General features: G+C 43.5%; 6 non-coding genes across 6 annotated transcripts; all 6 read left to right on the top strand.

The window, feature by feature from the left end:
- Positions 1-428: 428 nt before the first annotated feature.
- On the top strand, positions 429-502 carry trnan-guu (transfer RNA asparagine (anticodon GUU)). Its single transcript has one exon. It is a non-coding gene; the product is annotated as a tRNA-Asn (tRNA).
- Positions 503-4,172: 3,670 nt separating this feature from the next.
- trnan-guu (transfer RNA asparagine (anticodon GUU)) lies at positions 4,173-4,246 on the top strand. Its single transcript has one exon. It is a non-coding gene; the product is annotated as a tRNA-Asn (tRNA).
- A 1,909-nt stretch (positions 4,247-6,155) lies between these two features.
- On the top strand, positions 6,156-6,229 carry trnan-guu (transfer RNA asparagine (anticodon GUU)). The gene has a single exon. It is a non-coding gene; the product is annotated as a tRNA-Asn (tRNA).
- A 1,893-nt stretch (positions 6,230-8,122) lies between these two features.
- Positions 8,123-8,196, top strand: trnan-guu (transfer RNA asparagine (anticodon GUU)). The gene has a single exon. It is a non-coding gene; the product is annotated as a tRNA-Asn (tRNA).
- Positions 8,197-10,103: 1,907 nt separating this feature from the next.
- On the top strand, positions 10,104-10,177 carry trnan-guu (transfer RNA asparagine (anticodon GUU)). The gene has a single exon. It is a non-coding gene; the product is annotated as a tRNA-Asn (tRNA).
- A 3,367-nt stretch (positions 10,178-13,544) lies between these two features.
- Positions 13,545-13,618, top strand: trnan-guu (transfer RNA asparagine (anticodon GUU)). The gene has a single exon. It is a non-coding gene; the product is annotated as a tRNA-Asn (tRNA).
- The last annotated feature ends 2,524 nt before the right edge of the window (positions 13,619-16,142 follow it).

Raw genomic sequence — 16,142 nt, 5'->3', positions numbered from 1 at the left:
TTCCCGACTGATCGTCGACAGTCAAGACACATTTCCTTTGGTTACAATGAGAAATCAACTGATATTTAGAAACTAAGAAAACTGTCCTAACTGCACATCAGAAAATACAGTTTTATTGTAGTTTCACTGCGAATATCTGGCAGCAGAAAATACAAAAATCGCTCGAATGTAAAAGGCTGGAGGCGCGTTATTGACAGGGCTACGGATAATGGTGTAGTCTTTGTTGTGTAACACAAAGTCACCCTGTCTTGAACCACAGACTCCGTTCTGACTTCTCAGATGCTGTAAGACCTGCCGAGATTGCCCAACCTTTTGTGTTTTTGTTCCAGATTTGTGCATGGACAATAATTTGCTCTTGTGTCGTGGCCAGGATGAGATTGTTTCCATCATAATTTGGCATGTTTATTCGAATGACGAGAGACGTTGTCGTCTCTGTGGCGCAATCGGTTAGCGCGTTCGGCTGTTAACCGTAAGGTCGGTGGTTCAATCCCACCCAGAGACGAAATGATGTCCCTACCGAGGATGAAATGTTTTGTATACTTCGTCCCTCTGTGTGATCGAAACACCGCCTTGGAGCTTTTTATATTTCATGCCACGTTGATTTGATTTATTTTCTCCGGTTCCAATATTAAACACGCCAAATGCTGTCTTTATGATTTCAAACAGTCAGTTCGCATCGAAAGGTTTAATCAATATGAATTTGAACCACCATGGAGAGACATTCGCCTAACAGCAACAGTGGAACGAAAGGGGCCTAGATTTTTCTCTTTAGATCAAAGAGTGTGAGACGGCGAATGAGAGGCGCTCGAACGCGCAACTGGTATTTGGGCGAAGAAAGTCAATCGTGGAAATAGAGAGAGAGTTTGTTTGCACTTGCAATATTCAAGAATGAGAGGAAAGGAATGCTGGGAGAAATCGTTTCAAAAAATCAGCAAGAGACAAAGAGACCAAGTTCCTCCATAGAATACCCGTAATCCCGCAAATTGATCACGGCCAATCCAGCGAAACTGTTAATCCATGGACAATCTGAATCATTTTAGCATGGCCAATACACCGAACGTTCACATCTTTGCACTGCGGGTGGGACCCCGAGCAGGTAGAGAAAACCGATGCAGACACCGGGAGAACGTCCAAATACCATACGTTTGGGATGAATATAGGAATTGTTATGTATTATATATTACAGCCATTGCATTGTTATTTTTATGAGCCCGGTTAATTAGCCTTGTTGCAGGAACATTATTATGGAACCAAAGTTAAGGCATCCAAACTTGTGTATCTACTAAAGTTGTTTTTAGGGAGTCATAAACTGTGCGTCATGATAGATTCCAAACAGTTGATGACCAAGTACATCGACAGTTACAGACATGCTTCGCCGGTGACGTGTGGCGCCGTGATCGTCTCGTGGTTAGTGCTATCCGTTGTGGCCGCAGCAATTTCGATTCAGAGTCACGGCAGCGATAATTTGATGAGTTTTTCGCAAATGAACTGATGAGGAATTCTCTGAGGAAAGGACTCTTTAAAACGGGCTCACATCTGAGTGCATGCTTCTGCTCCTGTTTGATGCTCCAGAATTCAAACGCTTGTGAATACGAGAATTTCTTCAGCTCCCAGTTTTTTATTTTAACTATTATCAGCAAGCATACTCCTCAGGTTCTTGTCTGGTTGGAAGTGAAAACAGTCTCTCAATTTGCTGCATCAGCTTCTTTGGCCATTCACCCAAAATGTTCAAGTGTCTCAAGTAAAGACCCACGGAACCTTCTGTATACGCGGAGAGTATTCTTGGTCTGGATGGTCCCTCCATCTCCATGAATTTCCTGACATCTGTCATGATGCAATGAAGAGGAGCGGGCAGGATTTTGGGAGATAATGCCAGTTGGCAATGGAGAAAATGGAAAAGAAGCGACACACGAAAATCCAGCACTAGTTTTGTGAATGATGGGAAACACTTCGAGAAAGAGACACCGAGGAGAACGAAGGGCGCTGCCCGACTGCTCATCGACAGTGACGTCACATTTCCTTTGGTTTGAATGATTCGAGAAATCAACTGATATTTAGAATCTAAGAAAACTGTCCTTACTGCACATCAGAATATGCATTTTAATTATAGTTTCATTGCGAATATCTGGAAGCAGAAAATACAACAATGGCTCGAATGTAGAAGGCTGGAAGGCGTTATTGACAGGGCTATGGATAATGGCGTAGTCTTTGTTCTGTGACACATAATCAACGTGGCTTGAAACACAGACTCAGTTCTCTCTCCACAGATGATGTCAGACCTGCTGAGATTGCCCAGCATCTTGTGTTTTTGTTCCAGATTGGTTAGGGTTGGGGTTAGGGTTAGGGTTCTTTTCTCCGGTTTTAGATTTCTTTTCTCCGGTTCCAATATTAAACACGCCAAGTTCTGTCTTTCTGATTTTAAACATTCAGTTCGCATCCAAAGGGTTAATGAATATGAATTTGAATTACCATAGAGAGACATTCACCCAATAGCAACAGTGGGATGAAAGGATCTTAGATTATTCTCTTTGGATCAAAGAGGGCGAGACGGCGAATGAGAGACGCTCCAAAGTTCAACTGGTATGCGGGAGGAGATGTTGAGTCGTAGAAATAGAGAGAAAGTTGGTTTGCACTGACAATATTCAGGAATGAGAGGAAAGGGATACAGAATGAAATGGTTTTTAAAAAATCAGCAGGGGTCTTCGTGATCAAGCTCCTCCGTAGAATGCCAGTCACCTGGCACGTTGATCTTGGCCAATCCAGCGAAACTGCTAGTCTATGGACAATTTGGCACACATTAGCATGGACAATCCACCGAACCTTCACATCTTTGGACTATGGGAGGGACCTCAAGCAGGCGGAGAAAATCGATGCAGAGACGGGAGAAAGTCCAAATGCCATATATTTGGGCTGAATGTCGAAATTGTTATGTGTTATCTATTATAGCGGTTCTTTTTATCAGCGTGGGTTAAAATGTATATACCCTTGTTGCAGGAACATTACTCTGGAACCAATGTTGAGGTATCCAAACTGTGTATCTACGAAACTTGTAATGGGAGAGTCATAAAGTGTTGGCCATGATAGATTCCAAACAGTTGATGATCAAGTACATCGGCAGTCACTGTGCATCTCGGCGGGAACGTGTGGCGTCGTGATCGTCTGGTGGTTAGTACTTTGCGCTGTGGCTGCATCAACCTCGCTTCGACTCCGAGTCACAACAGCGGTAAGTTAATGTGTATCTCGAAAATTAACGGGTGCGGAATTCTCTGTGTAAGGCCTCTTTAAAGCGGGTCACAACTGAGTGCATGTTTCTGCTCCTGTGAGAGGCACCTGAATTCAAACTGTTGTGAATACGAGAATCTCCTCAGATCACTGTTTTATATTTTAACTATTTTCATCCATCATACTCCTCCGGGTCTTTTATTTTTGCAAGTGAAAACAGTCTCTCTCAATTTGTTACATCAGCTTCTTCGGCTATTCACCCAAAACTTTCAAGTGTCTCAACCAAATACCCTCTGAACCTTCTTTATACGCGGAGAATAATCTTGGTCTCGATAGTCCCTCCATGGAAATGAATTTCCTGACATCTGGTCATGAAGCAGTGAGGAGTGGGCAGAATTTTGAGAAATAGAGCCACTTGGCAGTGGAGAAAAGGATACGAAGCAACACACGAAAATCAAGCACTAGGTTTGTGAATGTTGGGAAACACTTCGAGAAAGAGACACCGGGGAGAACGAAGGGCGCTTCCCGACTGATCGTCGACAGTCAAGACACATTTCCTTTGGTTACAATTAGAAATCAACTGATATTTAGAAACTAAGAAAACTGTCCTAACTGCACATCAGAAAATACAGTTTTATTATAGTTTCACTGCGAATATCTGGAAGCAGAAAATACAAAAATGGCTCGAATGTAAAAGGCTGGAGGCGCGTTATTGACAGGGCTACGGATAATGGTGTAGTCTTTGTTGTGTAACACAAAGTCACCCTGTCTTGAACCACAGACTCCGTTCTGACTTCTCAGATGCTGTAAGACCTGCCGAGATTGCTCAACCTTTTGTGTTTTTGTTCCAGATTTGTGCATGGACAATAATTTACTCTTATGTCGTGGGCAGGATGAGATTGTTTCCATCAGAATTTGGCATGTTTATTCGAGTGACGAGAGCAGTTGTCGTCTCTGTGGCGCAATCGGTTAGCGCGTTCGGCTGTTAACCGAAAGGTTGGTGGTTCAATCCCACCCAGTGATATCCCTCCCGAGGATGAAATGTTTTGTATACTTCGTCCCTCTGTGGGATCGAATCACCGCCTTGGTGCTTTTTATATTTCATGCCACGTTGATTTGATTTATTTTCTCCGGTTCCAATATTAAACACGCCAAATGCTGCCTTTATGATTTCAAACAGTCAGTTCGCATCCAAAGGTTGAACCAATATGAATTTGAACCACCATGGAGAGACATTCACCTAACAGCAACAGTGGAACGAAAGGGGCCTAGATTTTTCTCTTTAGATCAAAGAGTGGGAGACGGCGAATGAGAGGCGCTCGAACGCGCAACTGGTATTTGGGCGAAGAAAGTCAATCGAGGAAATAGAGAGAGAGTTTGTTTGCACTTGCAATATTCAAGAATGAGAGGAAAGGAATGCTGGGAGAAATCGTTTCAAAAAATCAGCAAGAGACAAAGAGACCAAGTTCCTCCATAGAATACCCGTAATCCCGCAAATTGATCACGGCCAATCCAGCGAAACTGTTAATCCATGGACAATCTGGCTCATTTTAGCATGGTCAATACACCGAACGTTCACATCTTTGCACTGCGGGTGGGACCCCGAGCAGGTAGAGAAAACCGATGCAGACACCGGGAGAACGTCCAAATACCATAAGTTTGGGATGAATATCGGAATTGTTGTGTATTATATATTACAGCCATTGCATTGTAATTTTTATGAGCCCGGTTAATTATCATTGTTGCAGGAACATTATTATGGAACCAAAGTTAAGGCATCCAAACTTGTGTATCTACTAAAGTTGTTTTTAGGGAGTCATAAACTGTGCGTCATGATAGATTCCAAACAGTTGATGACCAAGTACATCGACAGTTTCAGACATGCTTCGCCGGTGACGTATGGCGCCGTGATCGTCTCGTGGTTAGTGCTCCGCGTTGTGGCCGCAGCAATTTCGATTCAGAGTCACGGCAGCGATAATTTGATGAGTTTTTCGCAAATGAACTGATGAGGAATTCTCTGAGGAAAGGACTCTTTAAAACGGGCTCACACCTGAGTGCGTGCTTCTGCTCCTGTTTGATGCTCCAGAATTCAAACGCTTGTGAATACGAGAATCTCTTCAGCTCCCAGTTTTTTATTTTAACTATTATCAGCAAGCATACTCCTCAGGTTCTTGTCTGGTTGGAAGTGAAAACAGTCTCTCTCAATTTGCTGCATCATCTTCTTTGGCCATTCACCCAACATGTTCAAGTGTCTCAAGTAAAGACACACGGAACCTTCTGTATACGCGGAGAATATTCTTGGTCTGGATGGTCCCTCCATCTCCATGAATTTCCTGACATCTGTCATGATGCAATGAAGAGGAGCGGGCAGGATTTTGGGAGATAATGCCAGTTGGCAATGGAGAAAATGGAAAAGAAGCGACACACGAAAATCAAGCACTAGTTTTGTGAATGTTGGGAAACACTTCGAGAAAGAGACACCGGGGAGAACGAAGGGCGCTGCCCGACTGCTCATCGACAGTGACGTGACATTTCCTTTGGTTAGAATGATTCGAGAAATCAACTGATATTTAGAATCTAAGAAAACTGTCCTTACTGCACATCAGAATATACAGTTTAATTATAGTTTCATTGCGAATATCTGGAAGCAGAAAATACAAAAATGGCTCGAATGTAGAAGGCTGGAGGGTGTTATTGACAGGGCTACGGATAATGGCGTAGTCTTTGTTCTGTGACACATAATCAACCTGGCTTGAAGCACAGACTCCGTTCTCTCTCCACAGATGCTGTCAGACCTGCTGAGATTGCCCAGCATTTTGTGTTTTTGTTGCAGATTGGTGCATCAACAAGAATGAGCTGTTACGATGAGGACAAGATGCGACATGTGTGCATCTTAAATTGGCTTGTTTATTGGAGCTGAAAGAGCATTTGTCGGCTCTGTGGCGCAATCGGTCAGCGCGTTCGGCTGTTAACTGAAAGGTTGGTGGTTCGATCCCACCCAAGGATGAAATATTTTGTATACTTCTTCCCTCTGTGGGATCGAATCACCGCCTTGGTGCTTTTTATATTTCATGCCACGTTGATTTGATTTATTTTCTCCGGTTCCAATATTAATCACGCCAAATGCTGTCTTTATGATTTCAAACAGTCAGTTCGCATCCAAAGGTTGAACCAATATGAATTTGAACCACCATGGAGAGACATTCGCCTAACAGCAACAGTGGAACCAAAGGGGCCTAGATTTTTCTCTTTAGATCAAAGAGTGTGAGACGGCGAATGAGAGGCGCTCCAACGCGCAACTGGTATTTGGGCGGAGAAAGTCAATCGTGGAAATAGAGAGAGAGTTTGTTTGCACTTGCAATGTTCAAGAATGAGAGGAAAGGAATGCTGGGAGATATCGATTCAAAAAATCAGCAAGAGACAAAGAGAGCAAGTTCCTCCGTAGAATACCCGTAATCCCGCAAATTGATCACGGCCAATCCAGCGAAACTGTTAATCCATGGACAATCTGGCTCATTTTACCATGGCCAATACACCGAACGTTCACATCTTTGCACTGCGGGAGGGACCTCGAGCAGGTAAAGAAAACCGATGCAGACACTGGCAGAACGTCCAAATACCATAGGTTTGGGATGAGTATCGGATTTGTTATGTATTATATATTATAGCCATTGCATTGTTATTTTTATGAGCCCGGTTAATTATCCTTGTTGCAGGAACATTATGATGGAACCAAAGTTAAGGCATTCAAACTTGTGTATCTACTAAAGTTGTTTTTAGGGAGTCATAAACTGTGCGTCATGATAGATTCAAAACAGTTGATGACCAAGTACATCGACAGTTACAGACATGCTTCGCCGATGACGTGTGGCGCCGTGATCGTCTCGTGGTTAGTGCTATCCGTTGTGGCCGCAGCAATTTCGAATCAGAGTCACGGCAGCGATAATTTGATGAGTTTTTCGCAAATGAACTGATGAGGAATTCTCTGAGGAAAGGACTCTTTAAAACGGGCTCACATCAGAGTGCATGCTTCTGCTCCTGTTTGATGCTCCAGAATTCAAACGCTTGTGAATACGAGAATCTCTTTGGCTCCCACTTTTTTATTTTACCTATTATCATCAAGCATACTCCTCAGGTTCTTGTCTGGTTGGAAGTGAAAACAGTCTCTCTCAATTTGCTGCATCAGCTTCTTTGGCCATTCACCCAAAATGTTCAAGTGTCTCAATTAAAGACCCACGGAACCTTCTGTATACGCGGAGAATATTCTTGGTCTGGATGGTCCCTCCATCTCCATGAATTTCCTGACATCTGTCATGATGCAATGAAGAGGAGCGGGCAGGATTTTGGGAGATAATGCCAGTTGGCAATGGAGAAAATGGAAAAGAAGCGACACACGAAAATCAAGCACTAGTTTTGTGAATGTTGGGAAACACTTCGAGAAAGAGACACCGGGGAGAACGAAGGGCGCTGCCCGACTGCTCATCGACAGTGACGTCACATTTCCTTTGGTTAGAATGATTCGAGAAATCAACTGATATTTAGAATCTAAGAAAACTGTCCTTACTGCACATCAGAATATACAGTTTAATTATAGTTTCATTGCGAATATCTGGAAGCAGAAAATACAACAATGGCTCGAATGTAGAAGGCTGGAAGGCGTTATTGACAGGGCTACGGATAATGGCGTATTCTTTGTTCTATGACACATAATCAACCTGGCTTGAAACACAGACTCCGTTCTCTCACCACAGATGCTGTCAGACCTGCTGAGATTGCCCAGCATTTTGAGTTTTTGTTCCAGATTGGTGCATCAACAAGAAGGAACTGTTACGATGTGGACAAGATGAGACTGTGTCCATCTTAAATTGGCTTGTTTATTGGAGCTAAAAGAGCATTTGTCGTCTCTGTGGCGCAATCGGTCAGCGCGTTCGGCTGTTAACTGAAAGGTTGGTGGTTCGATCCCACCCAGAGACGAAGTGTTATCCCACCCCGCGTGAACCGCATTTTACTTTGTCCCTCTGTGCGATCGAATCACCGCCTTGGTGCTTTTAATATTTCATGCCACGTTGATTTGATTTCTTTTATCCGGTTCCAATATTAAACACGCCAAATTCTGTCTTTCTGATTTTAAACATTCAGTTCGCATCCAAAGGGTTAATGAATATGAATTTGAATTACCATAGAGAGACATTCATCCAATAGCAACGGTGGGATGAAAGGATCTTAGATTTTTCTCTTTGGATCAAAGAGGGCGAGACGGCGAATGAGAGACGCTCCAAAGTTCAACTGGTATGCGGGCGGAGATGTTGAGTCGTAGAAATAGAGAGAAAGTTGGTTTGCACTGACAATATTCAGGAATGAGAGGAAAGGGATACAGAATGAAATGGTTTTTAAAAAATCAGCAGGGGTCTTCGTGATCAAGCTCCTCCGGAGAATGCCAGTCACCTGGCACGTTGATCTTGGCCAATCCAGCGAAACTGCTAGTCTATGGACAATCTGGCACACTTTAGCATGGCCAATCCACCGAACCTTCACATCTTTGGACTATGGGAGGGACCTCGAGCAGGCGGAGAAAATCGATGCAGAGACGGGAGAAAGTCCAAATGCCATATATTTGGGCTGAATGTCGAAATTGTTATGTGTTATCTATTATAGCGGTTCTTTTTATCAGCGTGGGTTAAAATGTATATACCCTTGTTGCAGGAACATTACTCTGGAACCAATGTTGAGGTATCCAAACTGTGTATCTACGAAACTTGTAATGAGAGAGTCATCAAGTGTTGGCCATGATAGATTCCAAACAGTTGATGATCAAGTACATCAGCAGTCACTGTGCACCTGGGCGGGAACGTGTGGCGTCGTGATCGTATAGTGGTTAGTACTTTGCGCTGTGACTGCATCAACCTCGCTTCGACTCCGAGTCACGACAGCGGTAAGTTAATGTGTATCTCGAAAATTAACGGGTGCGGAATTCTCTGTGTAAGGCCTCTTTAAAGCGGGTCACAACTGAGTGCATGTTTCTGCTCCTGTGAGAGGCACCTGAATTCAAACTGTTGGCAATACGAGAATCTCCTCAGATCACTGTTTTATATTTTATCTATTTTCATCCATCATACTCCTCCGGGTCTTTTATTTTTGCAAGTGAAAACAGTCTCTCTCAATTTGTTACATCAGCTTCTTCGGCTATTCACCCAAAACTTTCAAGTGTCTCAACCAAATACCCACTGAACCTTCTTTATACGCGGAGAATAATCTTGGTCTCGATAGTCACTCCATGGAAATGAATTTCCTGACATCTGGTCATGAAGCAGTGAGGAGTGGGCAGAATTTTGAGAAATAGAGCCACTTGGCAGTGGAGAAAAGGATACGAAGCAACACACGAAAATCAAGCACGAGGTTTGTGAATGTTGGGAAACACTTCGAGAAAGAGACTCCGGGGAGAACGAAGGGCGCTGCCCGACTGATCGTCGACAGTCAAGACACATTTCCTTTGGTTAGAATGAGAAATCAACTGATATTTAGAAACTAAGAAAACTGTCCTAAATGCACATCAGAAAATACAGTTTTATTATAGTTTCACTGCGAATATCTGGAAGCAGAAAATACAAAAATGGCTCGAATGTAAAAGGCTGGAGGCGCGTTATTGACAGGGCTACGGATAATGGTGTAGTCTTTGTTCTGTAACACAAAGTCACCCTGTCTTGAACCACAGACTCCGTTCTGACTTCTCAGATGCTGTAAGACCTGCGGAGATTGCCCAACCTTTTGTGTTTTTGTTCCAAATTTGTGCATGGACAATAATTTGCTCTTATGACGTGGCCAGGATGAGATTGTTTCCATCATTATTTGGCATGTTTATTCGAGTAACGAGAGCAGTTGTCGTCTCTGTGGCGCAATCGGTTAGCGCGTTCGGCTGTTAACCGTAAGGTTGGTGGTTCAATCCCACCCGAAGACGAAATGATATTCCTCCCGAGGGTGAAATGTTTTGTATACTTCGTCCCTCTGTGGGATCGAATCACCACCTTGGTGCTTTTTATATTTCATGCCCCGTTGATTTGATTTATTTTCTCCGGTTCCAATTTTAAACACGCCAAATGCTGTCTTTATGATTTCAAACAGTCAGTTCGCATCCAAAGGTTTAATCAATATGAATTTGAACCACCATGGAGAGACATTCACCTGACAGCAACAGTGGAACGAAAGGGGCCTAGATTTTTCTCTTTAGATCAAAGAGTGTGAGACGGCGAATGAGAGGCACTGCAACGCGCAACTGGTATTTGGGCGGAGAAAGACAATCGTGGAAATAGAGAGAGAGTTTGTTTGAACTTGCAATATTCAAGAATGCGAGGAAAGGAATGCTGGGAGAAATGGTTTCAAAAAATCAGCAAGAGACAAAGAGACCAAGTTCCTCCGTAGAATACCCGTAATCCGGCAAATTGATCACGGCCAACCCAGCGAAACTGTTAATCCATGGACAATCTGGCTCATTTTAGCATGGCCAATACACCGAACGTTCACATCTTTGCACTGCGGGAGGGATCTCGAGCAGGTAGAGAAAACCGATGCAGACACCGGGAGAACGTCCAAATACCATAAGTTTGGGATGAATATCGGAATTGTTATGTATTATATATTACAGCCATTGCATTGTTATTTTTATGAGCCCGGTTAATTATCCTTGTTGCAGGAACATTATTATGGAACCAAAGTTAAGGCATCCAAACTTGTGTATCTACTAAAGTTGTTTTTAGGGAGTCATAAACTGTGCGTCATGATAGATTCCAAACAGTTGATGACCAAGTACATCGACAGTTACAGATATGCTTCGCCGGTGACGTGTGGCGCCGTGATCGTCTCGTGGTTAGTGCTCTGCGTTGTGGCCGCAGCAATTTCGATTCAGAGTCACGGCAGCGATAATTTGATGAGTTTTTCACAAATGAACTGATGAGGAATTCTCTGAGGAAAGGACTCTTTAAAACGGGCTCACATCTGAGTGCATGCTTCTGCTCCTGTTTGATGCTCCAGAATTCAAACGCTTGTGAATACGAGAATCTCTTCAGCTCCCAGTTTTTTATTTTAACTATTATCAGCAAGCATACTCCTCAGGTTCTTGTCTGGTTGGAAGTGAAAACAGACTCTCTCAATTTGCTGCATCATCTTCTTTGGCCATTCACCCAAAATGTTCAAGTGTCTCAAGTAAAGACCCACGGAACCTTCTGTATCCGCGGAGAATATTCTTGGTCTGGATGGTCCCTCCATCTGCATGAATTTCCTGACATCTGGCATGATGCAATGAAGAGGAGCGGGCAGGATTTTGGGAGATAATGCCAGTTGGCAATGGAGAAAATGGAAAAGAAGCGACACACGGAAATCAAGCACTAGTTTTATGAATGTTGGGAAACACTTCGAGAAAGAGACACCGGGGAGAACGAAGGGCGCTGCCCGACTGCTCATCGACAGTGACGTCACATTTCCATTGGTTAGAATGATTCGAGAAATCAACTGATATTTAGAATCTAAGAAAACTGTCCTTACTGCACATCAGAATATACAGTTTAATTATAGTTTCATTGCGAATATCTGGAAGCAGAAAATACAACAATGGCTCGAATGTAGAAGGCTGGAAGGCGTTATTGACAGGGCTACGGATAATGGCGTAGTCTTTGTTCTGTGACACATAATCAACGTGGCTTGAAACACAGACTCCGTTCTCTCTCCACAGATGCTGTCAGACCTGCTGAGATTGCCCAGCATTTTGTGTTTTTGTTCCAGATTGGTGCATCAACAAGAAGGAACTGTTACGATGTGGATAAGATGAGACTGTGTCCATCTTAAATTGGCTTGTTTATTGGAGCTAAAAGAGCATTTGTCGTCTCTGTGGCGCAATCGGTCAGCGCGTTCGGCTGTTAACTGAAACAATCCATGGACAATCTGGCTCATTTTAGCATGGCCAATACACCGAACGTTCACATCTTTGCACTGCGGGTGGGACCTCGAGCAGGTAGAGAAAACCGATGCAAACACCGGGAGAACGTCCAAATACCATAAGTTTGGGATGAATATCGGAGTTGTTATGTATTATATATTACAGCCATTGCATTGATATTTTTATGAGCCCGGTTAATTATCCTTGTTGCAAGAACATTATTATGGAACCAAAGTTAAGGCATCCAAACTGGTGTATCTACTAAAGTTGTTTTTAGGGAGTCATAAACTGTGCGTCATGATAGTTTCCAAACAGTTGATGACCAAGGACATCGACAGTTACAGACATGCTTCGCCGGTGACGTTTGGCGCCGTGATCGTCTCGTGGTTAGTGCTATCCGTTGTGGCCGCAGCAATTTCGATTCAGAGTCACGGCAGCGATAATTTGATGAGTTTTTCGCAAATGAACTGATGAGGAATTCTCTGAGGAAAGGACTCATTAAAACGGGCTCACATCTGAGTGCATGCTTCTGCTCCTGTTTGATGCTCCAGAATTCAAACGCTTGTGAATACGAGAATCTCTTCAGCTCCCAGTTTTTTATTTTAACTATTATCAGCAAGCATACTCCTCAGGTTCTTGTTTGGTTGGAAGTGAAAACAGTCTCACTCAATTTGCTGCATCAGCTTCTTTGGCCATTCACCCAAAATGTTCAAGTGTCTCAAGTAAAGACCCAGGAACCTTCTTTGTACGCGGAGAATATTCTTGGTCTGGATGGTCCCTCCATCTCCATGAATTTCCTGACATCTGACATGATGCAATGAAGAGGAGCGGGCAGGATTTTGGGAGATAATGCCAGTTGGCAATGGAGAAAATGGAAAAGAAGCGACACACGGAAATCAAGCACTAGTTTTGTGAATGTTGGGAAACACTTCGAGAAAGAGACACCGGGGAGAACGTAGGGCGCTGCCCGACTGCTCATCGACAGTGACGTCACATTTCCATTGGTTAGAATGATTCGAGAAATCAACTGATATTTAGAATCTAAGAAAACTGTCCTTACTGCACATCAGAATATACAGTTTAATTATAGTTTCATTGCGAATATCTGGAAGCAGAAAATACAACAATGGCTCGAATGTAGAAGGCTGGAAGGCGTTATTGACAGGGCTACGGATAATGGCGTAGTCTTTGTTCTGTGACACATAATCAACGTGGCTTGAAACACAGACTCCGTTCTCTCTCCACAGATGCTGTCAGACCGGCTGAGATTGCCCAGCATTTTGTGTTTTTGTTCCAGATTGGTGCATCAACAAGAAGGAACTGTTACGATGTGGACAAGATGAGACTGTGTCCATCTTAAATTGGCTTGTTTATTGGAGCTGAAAGAGCATTTGTCGTCTCTGTGGCGCAATCGGTCAGCGCGTTCGGCTGTTAACTGAAAGGTTGGTGGTTCGATCCCACCCAGAGACGACGTGTTATCCCGCCCCGCGTGAACCGCATTTTACTTTGTCCCTCTGTGCGATCGAATCCCCGCTTTGATGCTTTTAATATTTCATGCCAGGTTGATTTGATTTCTTTTCTCCGGTTCCAATATTAAACACGCCAAATTCTGTCTTTCTGATTTTAAACATTCAGTTCGCATCCAAAGGGTTAATGAATATGAATTTGAATTACCACAGAGAGACATTCACCCAATAGCAACAGTGGGATGAAAGGATCTTAGATTTTTCTCTTTGGATCAAAGAGGGCGAGACGGCGAATGAGAGACGCTCCAAAGTTCAACTGATATGCGGGCGGAGATGTTGAGTCGTAGAAATAGAGAGAAAGTTGGTTTGCACTGACAATATTCAGGAATGAGAGGAAAGGGATACAGAATGAAATGGTTTTTTAAAAATCAGCAGGGGTCTTCGTGATCAAGCGCCTCCGTAGAATGCCAGTCACCTGGCACGTTGATCTTGGCCAATCCAGCGAAACTGCTAGTCTATGGACAATCTGGCACACTTTAGCATGGCCAATCCACCGAACCATCACATCTTTGGACTATGGGAGGGACCTCGAGCAGGCGGAGAAAATCGATGCAGAGACGGGAGAAAGTCCAAATGCCATACATTTGGGCTGAATGTCGAAATTGTTATGTGTTATCTATTATAGCGGTTCTTTTTATCAGCGTGGGTTAAAATGTATATACCCTTGTTGCAGGAACATTACTCTGGAACCAATGTTGAGGTATCCAAACTGTGTATCTCCGAATCTTGTAATGAGCGAGTCATCAAGTGTTGGCCATGATAGATTCCAAACAGTTGATGATCAAGTACATCAGCAGTCACTGTGCACCAGGGCGGGAACGTGTGGCGTCGTGATCGTATAGTGGTTAGTACTTTGAGCTGTGGCTGCATCAACCTCGCTTCGACTCCGAGTCACGACAGCGGTAAGTTAATGTGTATCTCGAAAATTAACGGGTGCGGAATTCTCTGTGTCAGGCCTCTTTAAAACGGGTCACAACTGAGAGCATGTTTCTGCTCCTGTGAGAGGCACCTGAATTCAAACTGTTGTGAATACGAGAATCTCCTCAGATCACTGTTTTATATTTTAACTATTTTCATCCATCATACTCCTCCGGGTCTTTTATTTTTGCAAGTGATAACAGTCTCTCTCAATTTGTTACATCAGCTTCTTCGGCTATTCACCCAAAACTTTCAAGTGTCTCAACCAAATACCCACTGAACCTTCTTTATACGCGGAGAATAATCTTGGTCTCGATAGTCCCTCCATGGAAATGAATTTCCTGACATCTGGTCATGAAGCAGTGAGGAGTGGGCAGAATTTTGAGAAATAGAGCCACTTGGCAGTGGAGAAAAGGATACGAAGCAACACACGAAAATCAAGCACTAGGTTTGTGAATGTTGGGAAACACTTCGAGAAGGAGACTCCGGGGAGAAGGAAGGGCGCTGCCCGACTGATCGTCGACAGTCAAGACACATTTCCTTTGGTTAGAATGAGAAATCAACTGATATTTAGAAACTAAGAAAACTGTCCTAACTGCACATCAGAAAATACAGTTCTATTATAGTTTCACTGCGAATATCTGGAAGCAGAAAATACAAAAATGGCTCTAATGTAAAAGGCTGGAGGCGCGTTATTGACAGGGCTACGGATAATGGTGTAGTCTTTGTTGTGTAACACATAATCAACGTGGCTTGAAACACAGACGCCGTTCTCTCTCCACAGATGCTGTCAGACCTGCTGAGATTGCCCAGCATTTTGTGTTTTTGTTCCAGATTGGTGCATCAACAAGAATGAGCTGTTACGATGTGGACAAGATGAGACTGTGTCCATCTTAAATTGGCTTGTTTATTGGTGCTAAACGAGCGTTTATCGTCTCTGTGGCGCTATCGGTCAGCGCGTTCGGCTGTTAACGGAAAGGTTGGTGGTTCGATCCCACCCAGCGACGTAGGGTTATCCCACCCCGGGTGAAGCGCATTTTACTTTGTCCCTCTGTGGGATCGAATCAACGCCTTGGTGCTTTTTATATTTCATGCCACGTTGATTTGATTTCTTTTCTCCGGTTCCAATATTAAACACGCCAAATGCTGACTTTCTGATTTTAAAAATTCAGTTCGCATCCAAAGAGTTAATGAATATCAATTTGAATTACCATAGAGAGACATTCACCCAATAGCAACAGTGTGATGAAAGGATCTTACATTTTTCTCTTTGGATCAAAGAGGGCGAGACGGCGAATGAGAGACGCTCCAAAGTTTAACTGGAATGCGGGCGGAGATGTTGAGTCGTAGAAATAGAGAGAAAGATGGATTGCACTGACAATATTCAGGATTGAGAGGAAAAGGACACAGGATGAAATGGTTTTTAAAATATCAGCAGGGGTCTTCGTGATCAAGCTCCTCCGTCGAATGCCAGTCACCTGGCACGTTGATCTTGGCCAACCCAGCGAAAGTGCTAGTCTATGGACAATCTGGCACACTTTAGCATGGCC

This window comes from Scyliorhinus torazame, chromosome 14, assembly GCF_047496885.1.
Source record: "Scyliorhinus torazame isolate Kashiwa2021f chromosome 14, sScyTor2.1, whole genome shotgun sequence".
Classification (NCBI taxonomy): Eukaryota; Metazoa; Chordata; class Chondrichthyes; order Carcharhiniformes; family Scyliorhinidae; genus Scyliorhinus; species Scyliorhinus torazame.
Note: the sequence above shows the minus strand (reverse complement) of the source record. Positions and strands in the feature narration are given on the sequence as shown.